The sequence below is a fragment of the Apodemus sylvaticus genome, chromosome 13, assembly GCF_947179515.1.
Source record: "Apodemus sylvaticus chromosome 13, mApoSyl1.1, whole genome shotgun sequence".
Lineage (NCBI taxonomy): Eukaryota > Metazoa > Chordata > Mammalia > Rodentia > Muridae > Apodemus > Apodemus sylvaticus.
The window spans coordinates 52,827,385-52,845,101 of record NC_067484.1 but is presented as its reverse complement, the minus strand read 5'-3'; the positions used below and the strand labels follow the sequence as shown (position 1 = coordinate 52,845,101).

The window sequence follows — 17,717 nt, the reverse complement described above, 5'->3', positions numbered from 1 at the left end:
AATGGATGCAGGTTCTCTATCATATCCAGAAGATGCTATTTTACAGTAAGTATTCTGATCCTTTGGATCTTACAGTCTTTTTTGTCCCCTCCTTCATAATTTCCCCTGAACTTTAGATGTAGGGGCTATATTGTAGATATGTCAGTTGGGCTGTGGTTATTTACTCTCTGCATTTTTAGGATTCTTTTGTTTTCCTTCTTAGATTTATTTTATTTATTATGTATATAGTATTCTCCCTGAATAGATGGCTACAGGCCAGAAGAGAGTACCAGATCGCGCATTATAGATGGCTATGAGCCACCATGTGGTTGCTGGGAATTGAACTCAGGAACTCTGGAAGAGCAATCAGTGCTCTTAACCTCTGAGCCCTCTCTCCATCCCCATATTCTCTGTATTTTGATTAGTTGTAGATCTCCGTAGTAGTCTCCATCTATTACAATTACTTGTTATTTGATGTTGTTTGTTTTTTTTACATTATTCGATAACAAGTGAGAATTACACTTATTTGAGGGTAAAGGATAAATATTTAGAAAGCTTTTAGAAATTATATTGGCTTATTGCATCTTGCTATGCCCTAATCAGTTAATATCACTGGGAATCCTGTTCTTTTCTGTGAGAAACAGAGGAGCAGTAGATCTGGATGAGAGGAAATGTGAGAAGGAGTGGAAAGATGTGACTATGGTCAGGATATATTGCATGAGAGAAAAAAGTGAAAAATGAAATTATATTTTGTTAGGGGAACATCAAGACTCTTTTGAATGTGATTCAGTCATTTTGTAAATTCATATGCTACCTGGAACTTATTCTGTAGCAGAAATTATGCTTACAACTCAGATGATCCTAACTTTTTTACAAAATGGCTTTTACCATCAAAGAGTGCATATTTTTCTAGGAAAAAGAAAGTCAAGACCTGGATTGACTGTTTGAAAAATGTAGCTCTGAGGAAGAATGAGTTTAGAAATATGAATGGAAATTGTCCAAACCCAAAAAGACAATTTCATTCCAGTTTGAGAAGACAGCAGGTAATGTGGGAGGAGCATGCTAGTATAAAGAAACACAGGAAAGTCAGTGTGGTCAAAATACAGCATGGGGTCAAACAAGAGACAAGTTGTGGCAAATGTGTTGGGAGGATCATAGAGTTGTCCCACAGAAATGGGACTAACTTGAGTAAGGATACACAGAAATGTACTGAAAATGGCAGTACATTTCTGATATTTGGAAGAGAGACAGCAGGAACCCTGGACAAAATAAGATTGTAGCCAGACCAATGATAGAATTGTTTGCTGAAACTGAAAACCTTGGGGTGTCTGAGGCATCATGGGACAGTCAATAGGTAGATACATATTTGAGTCAAAGTTCCAAATATGTTCAACAGAGCCTTTAAGTACACACTGAAGTCCAGGGACATTCTGATAATAAGATACATAGATTACAATTATCCCTTTTAGATCAACATCACTCAACATGCCTGTTCTCCTTTGGAGGTGTTCGCTATGGTCTAAATCATTGGATTTCCTGTTTTTTGACTTCAAGTTATGTTTTGCCAGTAGGGAGTCCTATAAAGAACTATGAAGACCCAAAGAATTTACATTCTTTACGAGCAAACAAGTCAACTTACTGCAGTATCAAGGATGCTGCAGTATCAAGTATGTTTGAAGACAAGAAAAATCGTATCCCAGTGAAAGGAATGACTAGAACAATATGAACTTTTCTTGAGTCTGTTCTCAAGTTCAAATGTTCATGGAACACTATAATGAATTCCCATAGATAGCTACACTAGAAGATACTTTGCCTTAGGTAAACCTCAATGTATTGATAAAAGCCAACGTACATGGACATTGCTCAGGCAGATCCTATCTTCTAAAACTGCTAACTGTATTAGCATCTTTGAAAGGAAGAAACAAAGGCAGTGTTTCCCCTATTTGTAAGAGTTATTGTTTTTATTTAGCTGTTTTTCGGATTCTTATATCTACTACTCTTCCCTTATTCCACCCTAATCCCTTCCAATCTCCCAACACTAGGTAGGAAAGAAAGGTGGAAGGGAAATGGGACATAGAATCCTTTTGACAATTTCTTCCTAATTAAGGGCTTCAGGTTCTAATGGGCAAGTCCAATTTTCATGATCAGAATATTCAGCAATCCAGCCATAGCAAAAGTAGTAGCAGGATTCAGCAACAATAGGGACTGGCAGCAGCCTCTATAATCCCTTTCAAGGTTCTCACATTTATGCTCTTTCCAGAGTACCCCAAAACACACCCCTGATAGTGCATGAGGCAAATCATAATCACCTGCTGTGAAGTAGCTTCTTATGCTATACCTGGAATGAAAACAAAAACATATTTACGTGACATAACCATATTTTTTAAGAAACCAAAATTCGGTGGATGTGAGCTGCCCCCACTGGAGCTGTGGATGGTTTGCAGAGACCGTTATTGCTGTCCCAGGGTCCTACCACCATCATGTCCTGATACCTGCACCCCTGCCAACATGTCTCCGTTCGTCAAAAATGTGGCAGACAACACCAGGTCTGAAGATTGATGTTGGGAATTTGGTCGTTATGGTTCAATAGTAGATGTTTACTTTCCACTCGATTTCTATACTCAAAGTGTAGAAAAATATCCAAGAGCATTTGCATATGTTCAATTTCCATTATGATGAATATGCTTTACATAATTTAGACAGAAAATGGATTTGTACATGTCAAATTGAGATACAGTTTGCACAGGGGGATCTGAAGACACTAAATCACATGAAAGCCAAGGAAGGGAGGAATGTATATCCTTCACGATATGATGATTATGACTTATATAGACGTTCTTGAAGCCTAAGTTATGAAAGGAGGAGATCAAGGAGTCACCCCTTTGATTATAACTATAGGAGATCTTACAGCCCTAGAAACAGTAGACTGATTGGAAGACCACAGCATTGCTGAAGACATTCCAACAATGATAGATTCAAACTATGAAATCAATCTTTTTCAAGATCTAAATCCAATTCAAGATCATGGTCCAAGACCTAGCCCAAGAAAGAAATGAAGACTAAATCATGTCTAGGTCTACATCTCATACAAAAACTAGAGGAACCTCTAAAACAGATTCCAAAACACGTTATAAGTCTGGCTCAAGATATGAAAATGAATCAAGGAAAAAAGAACCACCTAGATCCAAATCTCACTCAAGATCACAGTCTAGGTCTAGGTCAAAATCTAGATCAAGGTCTTGGACTAATCCCAAGTCCCGTGGCCACTGATAGTATAAATCATGATACTTCTAGGCATGTATCATTCATTTACTCATAGTTTGGTATACTTAAATTATCAGGAATACAATGCTGCAATGATAACAAACAAACTTAACTTGTTAGTTTTCCCTGTACTGGGCAATGGTTATAATTAAAAAGATATTCTGTTGACGCTCTTAAGAGTCCGGTTTGTTTAACGCCATGGGCAGCTACCAATTTGTGGTGCCTCTGTATATTTTTGTAAAGATTCTCATTTTTTATGCATGAAGTATTTGGTGAAAAGATGTTGGTTGACCATAATTTGCAAAACTGTCTTATTAAAAATAAATTTTCATATCCATATTTGGTAGAACTGTTAACCCAGAAATGTAGCTTGCTAATAAGAATGATCCAGAAGTGAAGTGGTAGCCACATTACAACACTGACTGCTCAGACACATTTAGGTTCAGGGTGGACATTTGTGTCTTGTTCAGACATCTAAGCCCATGATGATTATTTATGATGCAATGTGGAATAGTTCTTTTGTTAACTCCACAGTCTGAGGATTGATGTCAACTGGGTTAAATAGTGTTTTCAGGGAGACAGACCTTTTCACTGAAATACAGAACCTTCACTGCTTCCCCTATCTCAGTCCCTGCTGGTTTCTAAAATTTGGAACATTAAAGTATAAGGGCAAAACCTCCTCCCCCTTAAGTTTTAAGAGTGTCAATGATCACAGAAATCATCTTAAGGGGAAAAGACTGTTCTTAGCATAGTTTCTCTAAAATTTAACTATTGTTGATCCTTGTTATTTAGGGGTTTTAATTTGTTGTTTGTTTGTTTGTTTTTGTTAGAAACAAGTAAACTATTTGAAAATATAAACAAAGAACATATAAAATAAACATATAAAAGAAAACAAAGAAAAAGAAAAAGAAAAAAAGAAACCAAAATTCTTACTACATGTAAGATGGGCAAAAATACAAAAATCCCATGTATAAAATTTCCCAACAGTTCTCAGAAATTATCAGTAGAAATGAAGGAACATATGCACTGACTTATTTATTACTATTTATTAATTATTCCTCTCCTTTGGAAGTTAATAGCTCTGATTGTATCCTTCAGGAAGTCATTGATTCCATCAGGATGGCTTCGTACACATCCCTATCTTATATTGCCCACATTATTCTCTCCCACTGCAGTGTGGAAGAATAGGGAATGCTCCTTCTTTGCTCCAGCCCGAAGTCATGCTAACACATGAAGGACTCTCACAGCCTGTCTGCTTGGTTGTGGATACCTTCTTTTAGCTAAATCTCTACCCATTCATCTTAACAGCATGTGCCATCTCTTTCCTTCAGGGATCTTGAATGAGTCAGGCCTCTTGGTTTTGGAACTTGAGATAGTGGTATTGTCCACTGCAGACTGAGAAAAAAAGGAAATGGGAAACCCCCAGCCTACTGGTGTTATTGTATGAAAGCTTTAGGTTGCCATAAAAATTGGGCACTTGACTTTTGAAATAAAATGTTCCTCTTAAGAATTTCAAAACTGAAGCCACTGCAGGGCTCTGCATAAGACAAAGATGTGTGCAGTTTAGTATGGGTGGCTCTAGAGGACAATCAACAGGTTGAAAATCTGAGATCTGAGCTGATTTTGTTATTCATGCTAAAGTCTCAGAAGTCTAACTTTCATACCATACAGCAAGAATCTATGTTTCAAGAAATGCTCGAAATATCAGGTTATTATTTTTCATAAGAAATACTGCTGTCAACCAAGTAGAATATATAAATTACATACATAACTCTACTTTCAAGCATGTTTTTAGATCCCTAAAGGTGCTAAATGTGATTGCTTGTTAAATAAGATGTTTCTAAGTTACCAATTTTCTATTCCCTTGACTTATATTTAATGTGATATTTCTACTTTGTTTCATCACAGGGTTTCTTTAAAGGCATTTCCGAGATTCAGGTTATAGATTTTTTTGTACTTTTCTTCTATGTGGCAGAGGTGTTTGGAAAGATTTGGGTGTCCATTTTGTTTGGATTCCATTATATGTAAGCATTGGGGATTTTGTTTCCTCTTGCTTTCTTTGGTTATTCTGATAGTTTTGGTAGTATCTGGAGGCAGGATGTGTGTTGTCTCCCACATGAAATGTACCATAGCTAAGGCTTAATCTATATAAAGGCTGAAGGTGAAAATCCCCCGGATATATATTAACACGCATTTATAATAGATAAATATTGCAATAATTTTTAGTATTAAAATGATTATAAGATGCAGCATGGTTTACTGTTAACATGTTTACTAAGCTTTCTTGTTAAATTTCTGCTTCTTACTCAGTATGGTTCATACAACTCATGATAGAACATTAAGGCCAGTTGAAGACATTTTTATTACTCAAGCTACAGAGTTGTTTTGCATTTTTCTTAAAAAAAATGTGTACAATGAACCCGATTCACATACTCATTAAATTTCCAATGAGTTGTGCTATATCATGCAAGAATATATGTAAAAGTGTACAAGATACATGGGTGTTTCTCCACAATGAGGTGTAGCATAATAATAATTTGTACTTGCAATGAGATATATTTAGATATATAAATCGAGTCAAAATAATCCTCTCTCAGAAAATCTGTTTTTAGTGTGTATCACCAGACCAGCATATCCAGAAATTAAGTTAAGTATCTGGACCATTAGAGAAAAACTAATGGATGAGCTAACTGGATTATAACCATTTATTTTTGTCATACCATAAATAGTTTAGACTTATCTTTGTCATTTTTGTCTTCGAACTTAGTGGTCTGGTGGTGATGTTATCAGCATCAAGAGCAATAGATTCAGACTTTCCCTAAACCTCAAATCAGTCTGTATTTACAGAGTAGTTTCCTCTCTGAGAGTGCCAGAAAAGAGACTCATTGCCTGGCTAACTTAGGAAATACCTCCAAGCAAGTAGCAAGAGTAGACACTGACTGAGGTGGCTGGGGCCCTATCTTCTCACCGCATTCTTCAATGACAAGGAAATCCTAAAGAAAGCTTCTGCCTGAGGCTTTGGATCACACCTGAAGTTAAATGGCTTTGCAATAGTTGACTTTTAACTTACCAGTCCTCAGAATGTCAGGCTTAGGCATACAGGAGTTTCCTTAGAGCACTAGAAATACTGAGGTTTTATATAATTTTATATAAGTTCTCCAGTCCTTCCAGAGGCTTCAGGCTTAGGAATCAATGCACAGAATGGGATAAGATGTCAAAGATTCTAGTTTGTCTCTGGAAGAGATTTGTGGGCATTCTTGCCAGTTCTTGCTATGACATTAAACTTCTTCCTAGAGAAACTTTCTTCAGGAAAAAAAAAAAAAACAACAACAAAATCTGGGGCCAGAAAATAAAAGACCTTCCCTAGTTGGGTTAAGAGTTCTGTACATTGTATCTTCCCTCTAGGTTCTCTTCAGCAACAGTTGTGAGTCTACCAGCTTCTGGTAAGAATTTGTCCATGCATTAAGGACCTAGCAATTAAAATCAATATCTATGACCCTGCTACAACATGCTGAACCTTCTGACTCTGGGAACAGAAAGGACTGAATAGAATCCCTGGAGATATCAACATAAAAGTGTAGTTTTAGGCTCGGGCGGTGGCGGTGGCGGCGGCAGCAGTAGCTGGTCCAGCTGAAGGGCCATCAGCGGTGGAACCAAGGCGACACAGGGTCCAGTTAGGCCCTGCGCCCACGACCACTGACCTTCGCTGACCAGCCGGGCGGCAAGCAGCTGCGGTTCTGCGGAGCCTTTCACTGCATGGAAGCCACTTCAGAACTCTGCTTCCCGCCAGTCAGGAGAGACTCACCTCCATCTTGATTCCGGGCTCCAGAGATCGGACAGACTGAGGTACACAAACATAATCCTAGGCCCAACACCGCAGGGGTCTGAGCCCGACGGGCGTTGGCCTGCAACCAGGCCCTGGGCTGTTCGAGTGGCCATCGGGGCGCCAACCCAGCCAGGAGGTTTTTTTGCCCTGGCCAGCGCACAAGCCGCCATTTTGCCTACAGGACCCAGAGTGCTCGGGAGGGCAGAGACTGCTAACAAGCGTAGCCTGAGGCTAACAAAACGGGGGTCTAGGCCCCAAAAGGCACAGGACTGACCCCAAGAACTGGGCGGCTTGGTGGGCCATCTGTGTGTCAACCCGCCCAGGAGGTTATTAGCACAACAGACTCTCCCGGTGCTTTCGGGGAGCGCGGACGCGCACGCCCGCCATCCGGGTCACCTGGCAGACCCAATTAACAGTCATAGCCCTAGGGGAACTTTGCTCTGACCTTGGCCTCCCAGGCTTTTGCCTGGACTCAGGGCCTGGGCGACAAGGCTAACCTAGTGTGCACCAGCACGGTTGGGGAAATCGGCTGCCCAGCGGAGTGAGCGGAACACAGGGGAGGTCACAGCAGCATACACCTTCGGAGCTCCCTGGGGGTACACACGGGTTCCATCTGGTCCACAGACACAATCTGGGGCAAGGCCTCAGGCAGAAGCCCTCAGGTCAACTCTCTCCACTTCAGATCAGCCTGGGCGGCCACACCACATCTCCAGGTCCCTCAAGAGGCTAGTGGGGGCTTCCGGGCGGCGAGCTGGGAGAAGTCGGTGTGCTCCAATAAATCCTGCGGGCCCCAGCGGGAGCCTTCAGGTGCCTGCTTCGGGATCTGAACAGCCTGGACAGCAGCACCCTGTCTACAGGCAGTGCAGGGTGTAAGCTGTGCACCAGAGGCCAACGGGGAAGGGGCAGCTTGCACTGGTGAGTCCAGCACTGACAAGACCAAGTAACACCAGTGAGAGCTAGATGGCAAAAGGCAAACGCAGGAACGTCACTAACAGAAATCAAGGCAATATGGCAACATCTGAACCCAATTCTCCTCTACCAGCATGTCCTGGATACCCCATCACACCAGTAAAACAAGATTTGGATTTAAAATTACTGGTCATGATGCTGGTACAGGAACACATGAAGGACATACATAAAGAAATTCAGGAGAAAATGGATCAAAAGTTAGAAGCCCTTGCAAGGGAAACACAAAAATCATTGAAAGAAATCCAGGAGAATACAAAAGCCAACAAGGAGGAAATGCAAAAAACACTTAAAGAAATACAGGAGAACTTTGGTCAACAGGCTGAGGTCATGAAAGACGAAACACAAAAATCTCTTAAAGAAATACAGGAGAACTTTGGTCAACAGGCTGAGGTCATGAAAGAAAAAACACAAAAATCTCTTAAAGAATTACAGGAAAGCACAAACAAGCAAGTGAAGGAGCTAAGCAAAACCATCCAGGATCTAAAATCAGAAGTAGAAACAACTAAGAAAACTCAAAAGGAGACAACTTTGGAGATAGAAAGCCTTGGGAAGAAATCAGGGGACAGAGATGCAAATATCAACAACAGAATACAAGAAATAGAAGAAAGAATCTCAGATGCTGAAGATTCCATAGAAACCATGGACTCAACAGTTAAAGAAAATGCAAAATGCAAAAAGCTTGTAACCCAAAATATCCAGGACACAATGAGAAGACCAAACCTAAGGATTATAGGCATAGATGAGAGTGAAGATTTACAACTTAAAGGGCCAGCAAATATCTTCAATAAAATTATGGAAGAAAACTTCCCTAACCTAAAGAGAGAGATGCCCATGAATACACAAGAAGCCTACAGAACTCCAAACAGACTGGTCCAGAACAGAAATACTTCCCGTCACATAATAATCAAAACACCAAATGTTCTAAACAAAGAAAGAATATTAAAGGCAGTAAGAGAAAAAGGCCAAGTAACATATAAAGGAAGACCTATCAGAATCACAGCAGACTTTTCACCTGAGACTATGAAGGCTAGAAGGTCCTGGGCAGATCTCATGCAGACTCTAAGAGAACACAAATGCCAACCAAAACTACTATATCCAGCAAAACTCTCAATCACCATAGATGGAGAAACTAATATATTTCACGACAAAACCAAGTTTACCCAATATCTATCCACAAACCCAGCCCTAAAAAGGATAATAGGAGGACAACACCAATACAAGGAGGGAAACTTCACCCTGAAAAAAGCAAGATAGTAACCTTTCATCAAACCCAAAAGAAGTTAAGCAATCAAACTTAAAAAATAACGTCAAAAATGATAGGAAGTAACAATCACTATTCCTTAATATCTCTTAACATCAATGGACTCAATGCCCCAATAAAAAGACACAGACTAATTGACTGGATACATAAACAGGACCCTACATTTTGCTGCTTACAGGAAACACACCTCAGGGTCAAAGACAAACACTACCTTAGAGTAAAAGGCTGGAAGACAATTTTACAAGCAAATGGTCTCAGGAAACAAGCTGGAGTAGCCATTTTAATATCAGATAAAATTGACTTTCAACCCAAAGTCATCAAAAGAGACTCTGAGGGACACTTCTTGCTGGTCAAAGGAAAAATACAAAAAGAAGAACTCTCAATCCTGAACATCTATGCTCCAAATGCAAGGGCACCCTCTTTCATAAAAGAAACTTTATTAAAACTCAAAGCACACATTGCACCTAACACAATAATTGTGGGTGACTTCAACACTGCACTTTCCTCAATGGACCGATCAGGAAAACAGAAACTAAACAAGGACACGATGAAACTAATTGAAGCTTTGGACCAATTAGATTTAACTGATATATATAGAACATTCTATCCTAAAACAAAAGAATATGCCTTTTTTTCAGCACCTCATGGTACCTTCTCCAAAATCGACCATATAATTGGTCACAAGACAGACCTCAACAAATATAAGAAGATCGAACTAATCCCATGCCTCCTATCTGATCACTATGGAGTAAAAGTGGTCTTCAATAGCAACAGAAACAATAGAAAACCCACATACACGTGGAAATTGAACAATACTCTACTCAGTGATACCTTGGTCAAGGAAGAAATAAAGAAAGAAATTAAAGACTTTTTAGAACACAATGAAAATGAAAACACAACATACCCAAATCTATGGGACACAATGAAAGCAGTGCTAAGAGGAAAACTCATAGCCCTGAGTGCCTCCAAAAAGAAAATGGAGAGAGCATACATTACCAACTTAATGACACACCTGAAAGCCCTAGAACAAAAAGAAGCTATTTCACCCAGGAGGAGTAGAAGGCAGGAAATCATCAAACTCAGGGCCGAAATCAATCAAGTAGAAACAAAGAGAACCATACAAAAAATCAACAAAACCAGGAGCTGGTTCTTTGAGAAAATCAACAAGATAGATAAACCCTTAGCCAGACTGACCAAAGGGCACAGAGAAAGTATCCAAATTAACAAACTTAGAAATGAAAAGGGAGACATAACAACGGAAACTGAGGAAATCCAAAAAATCATCAGATCCTACTACAAGAGCCAGTAATCAACACAACTGGAGAATCTGGAGGAAATGGACAATTTCCTTGACAGATACCAAATACCAAAATTAAGTCAGGACCAACTAGACCATCTGAACAGTCCCATAAAGCCTAAAGAAATAGAAGGAGTCATAGAAAGTCTTCCAACCAAAAAAAGCACAGGACCAGATGGTTTCAGTGCAGAATTCTACCAGACCTTCAAAGAAGAGTTAACACCAATACTCTTCAAACTATTCCACAAAATAGAAACAGAAGGAACACTACCCAATTCCTTCTACGAAGCCACAATTACGCTGATACCAAAGCCACACAAAGATCCAACAAAGAAAGAGAACTTCAGACCAATTTCCCTTTTGAACATCGATGCAAAAATACTCAATAAAATTCTTGCCAACCGAATCCAAGAACACATCAAAACGATCATCCACCATGATCAAGTAGGCTTTATCCCGGGAATGCAGGGTTGGTTCAATATACGGAAATCCATCAATACAATCCACTACATAAACAAACTCAAAGAACAAAACCACATGGTCATTTCATTGGATGCTGAAAAAGCATTTGACAAAATTTAGCATCCTTTCATGCTTAAAGTCTTGGAGAGAACAGGAATTCAAGGCCCATACCTAAACATAGTAAAAGCAATATACAGCAAACCGGTAGCCAGCATCAAAGTAAATGGAGAGAAACTTGAAGCAATCCCACTGAAATCAGGGACCAGACAAGGCTGCCCCCTTTCTCCTTATCTTTTCAATATTGTACTTGAGGTACTAGCTCAGGCAATTCGACAACATAAGGAGGTCAAAGGGATACAAATTGGAAAGGAGGAAGTCAAACTATCATTATTTGCAGACGACATGATAGTCTACCTAAGTGACCCAAAAAACTCCACTAGAGAGCTCCTACAGCTGATAAACAACTTCAGCAAAGTGGCAGGTTATAAAATCAACTCAAGCAAATCAGTGGCCTTCCTATACTCAAAGGATAAGCAGGCTGAGAAAGAAATTAGGGAAATGACCCCCTTCACAATAGCCACAAACAGTATAAAGTATCTTGGGGTGACTCTTACCAAACATGTGAAAGATCTGTATGACAAGAACTTCAAGACTCTGAAGAAGGAAATGGAAGAAGACCTCAAAAAATGGGAAAACCTCCCATGCTCATGGATCGGTAGAATCAATATAGTTAAAATGGCCATTTTGCCTAAAGCACTATACAGATTCAATGCAATACCCATCAAAATCCCAACTCAATTCTTTACAGAGTTAGAAAGAGCAATTATCAAATTCATCTGGAACAACAAAAAACCCAGGATAGCTAAAACTATTCTCAGCAACAAAAGAAAATCTGGGGGAATCAGTATCCCTGACCTCAAGCAATACTACAGAGCAATAGTGTTAAAAACTGCATGGTATTGGTACAGTGACAGGCAGGAGGATCAATGGAACAGGATTGAAGATCCAGAAATGAACCCACACACCTATGGCCACTTGATCCTCGACAAAGAGGCTGAAAACATCCAATGGAAAAAAGATAGCCTTTTCAACAAATGGTGCTGGTTCAACTGGAGGTCAGCATGCAGAAGAATGCGAATTGATCCATCCTTGTCTCCTTGTACTAAGCTCAAATCCAAATGGATCAAGGACCTCCACATAAAGCCAGACACTCTGAAGCTAATAGAAAAGAAACTGGGGAAGACCCTTGAGGACATCGGTACAGGGAGAAAGTTTATGAACAGAACACCAATAGCGTATGCTCTAAGAGCAAGAATTGACAAATGGGACCTCATAAGGTTACAGAGTTTCTGTAAGGCAAAGGACACCATCAAGAGGACAGATCGGCAACCAACAAATTGGGAAAAGATCTTCACCAATCCTACATCAGATAGAGGGCTAATATCCAATATATATAAAGAACTCAAGAAGTTAGACTCCAGAAAACCGAACAACCCTATTAAAAAATGGGGTGCAGAGTTAAACAAAGAATTCTCACCTGAAGAACTTCGGATGGCGGAGAAGCATCTTAAAAAATGCTCAACTTCATTAGTCATTAGGGAAATGCAAATCAAAACAACCCTAAGATTTCATCTTACACCAGTCAGAATGGCTAAGATTAAAAATTCAGGAGACAGCAGGTGTTGGAGAGGGTGCGGAGAAAGAGGAACACTCCTCCACTGCTGGTGGGGTTGCAAATTGGTACAACCACTCTGGAAAGCAGTCTGGCGGTTCCTCCGAAAACTGGGCACCTCACTTCCAGAAGATCCTGCTATACCACTCCTGGGCATATACCCAGAGGATTCCCCACCATGTAATAAGGATACATGCTCTACTATGTTCATAGCAGCCCTATTTATAATTGCCAGATGCTGGAAAGAACCCAGGTATCCCTCAACAGAAGAGTGGATGCAAAAAATGTGGTATATCTACACAATGGAGTACTATTCAGCCATTAGAAACAATGAATTCATGAAATTCTTAGGCAAATGGATGGAGCTAGAGAACATCATACTAAGTGAGGTAACCCAGACTCAAAAGGTGAATCATGGTATGCACTCACTAATAAGTGGTTATTAACCTAGAAAACTGGAATACCCAAAACATAATCCACACATCAAATGAGATACAAGAAGAAAGCAGGAGTGGTCCCTGGTTCTGGAAAGACTCAGTGAAACAGTATTTGGCAAAACCAGAACGGGGAACTGGGAAGGTGTGGGAGGGAGGACAGGGGAAGAGAAGGGGGCTTACGGGACTTTCAGGGAGTGGGGGGGGGCTAGAAAAGGGGAAATCATTTGAAATGTAAATAAATTATATCGAATAAAAAAAAAGTGTAGTTTTAGCATGTAAGTACATCTAGGATCTTTCTCCAATGAATAGTGGTAAAGTGGTTAATAAGGAAGCTTGCTGTTTTGCTGTTTCTTTCTGGAAAGGATTTCCCACATGATCTTCCAGTTGCAACCTGTCTGCCTAACTTCTAGTTATCTTGGAATTGAAGGTTTACAATGCAGACAAAGCAGAGGACTACCAGAAGTCACAGTAAGAGCTAGTCACATTTTTTTCATTCTAGATATTTTTCTACTAATTTTTCCTAATTTCATTGTTTAATGGTCAATATACTGAAGAATTCTATCCTTCTGTGTTACCATCACCTGTTCTTTATCTCTAGGAAGAGTTATAAACATGTACATGCATGCACACCCCACCCCCACACACATGGAGATAGAGAACAGACACATGCAGACACAGAGAGACAGACAGATAGACAGACATTAATGCACACATGCACACAAAGAGAGTGAGAGAGACTCAAAGAGAGAATAGGTGTATGCAGATACACAGACACAGAAAGACTAACAGACAGACAGACAGACAGACAGAGACACACACACACACACACACACACACACACACACACACACACACACACACACATACACACTGTTCACTCATATATCTTGTACTGTGGTAGTTTAAATGAGGATGGCTCCTGTAGGCTTTTATATTTTCTTTGTGTCTAGTTGGACTGTTTCAGGAAGAATTAGGAGGTATGGCTTGTTGGAGGAGATGTGTGTTAAGATTTCAAAAGCTCACACAAGGCCTAGTTTTTTTGCTGCTACATGATTGTGGATTGAATGTAAGTTTTTAGTTTGCTCAGTGCCCTACATGCTGGCCTGTTGTTATGCTCATTTTCATGTTGATCATAGACTCAACCTCTGAAACTGTAAACAATCTGCTGGAAAGAACCCAGGTATCCCTCAACAGAAGAGTGGATGCAAAAAATGTGGTATATCTACACAATGGAGTACTATTCAGCCATTAGAAACAATGAATTCATGAAATTCTTAGGCAAATGGATGGAGCTAGAAAACATCATACTAAGTGAGGTAACCCAGACTCCAAAGGTGACTCATGGTATGCACTCACTAATAAGTGGATATTAACCTAGAAAACTGGAATACCCCAAACATAATCCATACATCAAATGAGGTACAAGAAGAAAGGAGGAGTGGCCCCTTGTTCTAGAAAGACTCAGTGAAGAAGTATAGGGCAAAACCAGAATGGGGAAGTGGGAAGGGGTGTGTGGGAGGACAGGGGGAGAAAAGGGGGCTTATGGGACTTTCGGGGGGCTAGAAAAGGGGAAATCATTTGAAATGTAAATAAAAATATATCGAATAAAAAAAAGAATATATAAAAAAATGCTTTCTTCTATAAGTTGCCTTGTTTGTGGTGTCTCTTCACAGTAATAGAAAAATAACCAACACACACAAAACACACATAGAAACACCTCCCACATTAACACTGAAAAGGAAACTCCTTTGCACTTAGGTCTTAGACTGGAATCAAAGTATCCTCAGAGTAAGGATGGGAACTCTTTCTTTCCTACAAAATCCTAAATCAACATGAAAGATAATAAAGGGATAGGAAAAGGAATAGTGAAATTTATTTATATGTAAAGACTTCCTGATTCCTATGGGTTACATATAATTAAGTGGGAGAAATGATTGAACATCCTCAGGGAATTACATTTGGTCCCTATTTTCCTCTAAGCCTTAGAGATAGGACAACTATCAGATGCTATTCCATATACCCTACGTTGATATACTCTCAGTTATCTTTTGCTTACAGTGTGGTCCAAGGAGTCTTAGAATCTGGCCGGTCAGGTTCAAGTTCACCTCTCTAGCATAGAAAAAGTCACTGAATACAGGAATTAATGGTTTCCTTTTCCCTCTCCTAAGGCCAGGTGACATGAAATAGAAGTTAGTAGGATCTCAGATTGTGAATCTTCCTTTGATAAAGTCATATGCCACAGAGGATAAGAACTGATCAATTTTTGATGAGACTGCAATTTAGTTTAGTGTGAAACAGGGCTGTAATAGTGACCTTCTTATTAACCATCAGCCTAATGAACAACTTAAATATTTCTGATTAATCAATTGTTCTTTCTTTCTATTGTCAATAGAAAGATTTATTTTCCCTACCTAGCATGTTATACTGTCACACGCTTGAACTAAACTGAGGATATAATGGGTTAATTTTTAAAAAAATAATTATCAAACAAAATATGGAGGCATTATTTTTTGGCAGTTAATTACCAGGGTTCAATTAACTCACATGCACCACTTTCATGGAAGTCAAATCATTTATCTACCTCGTAACATGTTTTCATTAACTAACTCATCTTAAAAGACTCACCAGGACTCAACTTTGCTTACATTAAAACTTTTATTGGTTTAGTTCTATACCCCATTTTTTGATTGGGTTGCTTGGATTTTTTGGTGATTAGCTTCTTGAGTTCCTTATAAATTTTGTATATTAACCCTCTATTGGATGTAGGGTTAGTGAAGATTTTTTTCCCAATCTGTACATTGCTGATTTGTCTTATTGACTATGTCCTTTGCTTTACAGAAGCTTTCTAGTTTGATGAGGTCCTATTTATCAATTCTTGATCTTAGAGTGTGACCCACTGGACTTCTGTTTAGGAATTTCCCCCCTGTGCTAATGAGTTCAAGGCTCTTTGCCACTTCCTCTTCCACTATATTCAATGTATCTGGTTTTATGTTGAGGTCCTGGATCCACTTGGACTTGAGATTTGTGCAAGGTGACAAATATTCATCTATTTTCTTTTTTCTACATACAGACAGCTAGTTCAACCAGCACCATTTATTGAAGATGCTTTCTTTTTTCCATTGTATACTTTTGGCTCCTTTGTCAAAGATCAAGTGTCCGTAAGTGTATGACTTTATTTCTGGGTCTTTAATTCTATTCCATTGATCAGTATGTCTGTTTCTGTACCAATACCATGCAGTTTTTATCACTATTGCTCTGTAGTGAAGCTTGAGGTCAAGGATGGTGATTCCCCAAACTGTTCTTTTATTGTTAAGAATTGTTTTTGCTATTCTGGGTTTTTTGCCTTTCCAGATGAATTTGAGAATTGCTCTTTCTGTGTCTTTGAAGAATTTCATTGGGATTTTCATGGGGATTGCATTGAATTTATAGATTGCCATTGGTAGTGTGGCTATTTTTACTATGTTAATTCTGTCAATCCATGAGCATGGGAGATCTCTCCATTTTCTGAGATCTTCAATTTCTTTCTTGTGAGAATTGAAGTTATTGTCATACAGGTCTTTCACTTGTTTGGTTAGAGTTACACCCAAGATATTTTATATTATTTGTAGCTATTGTGAAGGGAGTTCTTTTCCTAATTTCTTCTCAGCCTGTTTATAATTTGTGTAAGGAAAGGGTACTGATTTATTTGAGTTAATTTTATGTCTGTCACTTTGCTGAAGTTGTTTATCAGCTGGAGAAGTTCTCTGGTAGAATTTATAGGATTGCTTATATATACTATCATATCATCTGCAAATAGTGATACCTTTATTTTTTCTTTGTCAATTTGTATCCCTTGATCTCTTTTTATTGTCTTATTTTTTCTAGCTAGCTTGGAGAAATTGAAGACATTAAAATAATGTTGATGCTCATATCACTGAGTTTCTTCCCATGAGACAATAACTGGTGTAATGCTGGGCTTGTAAGCCTCATTCATATTTTTCAACTTTGTAGAGTAAACTTGCCTTACTTGCACTTGCCTATGTGTCATACCTCCTTATGAAGCTGAGCGGCTTCATTTCCCCATGCCCCTTTAGGCTCATGCCCATCTCATGATGCATTTAGCAAACTTCAAAATTCATCAGGTATTTAAGAATGCTAATACTGAGCCGGACGTTGGTGGCACACACCTTTAATCCCAGCACTTGAGAGGCAGAGGAAGGCGGATTTCTGAGTTTGAGGCCAGCCTGGTCTACAGAGTGAGTTTCAGGACAGCCAGGTCTACAAAGAGAAACCCTGTCTCAAAAAAAAAAAAAAAAAAAAAAAAAAAAGAGTGCTAACACTGTTCAAAGGTACGAAGTTTCTTCTATGAGTAGAGACAATCTCTTATCCATAGACCCTGAAAAATAAAGCAAAACAGAGCAAAACAACAAGAATAAAGTCAAGCGATATATCTCCAACATACTTTGGTTGCAATGCATCTCAACACTATTGCAAAAGTGGCAACTGAGCATAGAGAAAAAAGACTGACAAAGCAAGAGGATATTTTTTCCGGGATTGTGACTTGCCACATG

The 17,717-nt window shown here is 39.2% G+C and overlaps 1 pseudogene; it reads left to right on the top strand.

Annotated features, from left to right (window-relative positions):
- The first annotated feature begins 2,268 nt into the window (after positions 1-2,268).
- Positions 2,269-3,249, top strand: LOC127663648 (serine/arginine-rich splicing factor 10-like; annotated as a pseudogene).
- The last annotated feature ends 14,468 nt before the right edge of the window (positions 3,250-17,717 follow it).